Genomic DNA, 628 nt, shown 5'->3' on the forward strand with positions numbered 1-628 from the left:
ATGTGCCAATATAATGTGATTGATTGTCCTCAAATTATTTGTATTTAAGTTGTTTTATATCAACTTTTTTTTTTGTAAAAGTTATGTTGATTCATGACTCTGTTATTGACAAACACTTCTAATTGGTTTTCTCTGTCAATAAATATTTTGAGCTCGTATTCTCTTGGGTAAACAAAGCAGACAGGTAATCTTCGTGCATTTGAAATATACTGTTTAATTTATGTTTAAATGCTTTTGTAGGTGACTTGAACGCATATTAAGTTGAAGTGGTATTTCATTCGGCGTGTCTTTATTCAGAATAAGCAAAGTTATGTAAAGCATCCCCAGAAAAACATGGTAACATATACCGTACCGGTAGCCAAGGAACTGATAGGAAGTTCTCTCATTTTGAACGTTTTTCTTTTCTGATGTTACAGAATACATAATAGATATTAGTTGACATGTAAATCTTGGATCAGTCTTTTGTTATGAATATTATTGAACATGAGGTAAATATGTAAGTTGTACCTTGTAGTAAATGTATAGAAGAAAACAGCATTTTTTCCCTCGTAATGGTATGCCTTATATCCATATCCACATGAAATTTAGGTAATTTTCTAGAATAGCGTCCTCTCATTCTCTGCTATCC

The 628-nt window shown here is 31.4% G+C and overlaps 1 protein-coding gene across 1 annotated transcript in view; it reads left to right on the plus strand.

The window, feature by feature from the left end:
- Positions 1-145: 145 nt before the first annotated feature.
- LOC119592538 (STAGA complex 65 subunit gamma-like) overlaps positions 146-628 on the plus strand; it is a 10,310-nt gene continuing 9,827 nt past the window's right edge. Inside the window, exon 1 of the mRNA XM_037941402.1 lies at positions 146-184. The gene's annotated coding sequence lies outside the window, so the exon portion shown is untranslated. The remainder of the gene's footprint in view (positions 185-628) is intronic.

The sequence above is a fragment of the Penaeus monodon genome, chromosome 30, assembly GCF_015228065.2.
Source record: "Penaeus monodon isolate SGIC_2016 chromosome 30, NSTDA_Pmon_1, whole genome shotgun sequence".
In the NCBI taxonomy this organism is placed as follows: Eukaryota; Metazoa; Arthropoda; class Malacostraca; order Decapoda; family Penaeidae; genus Penaeus; species Penaeus monodon.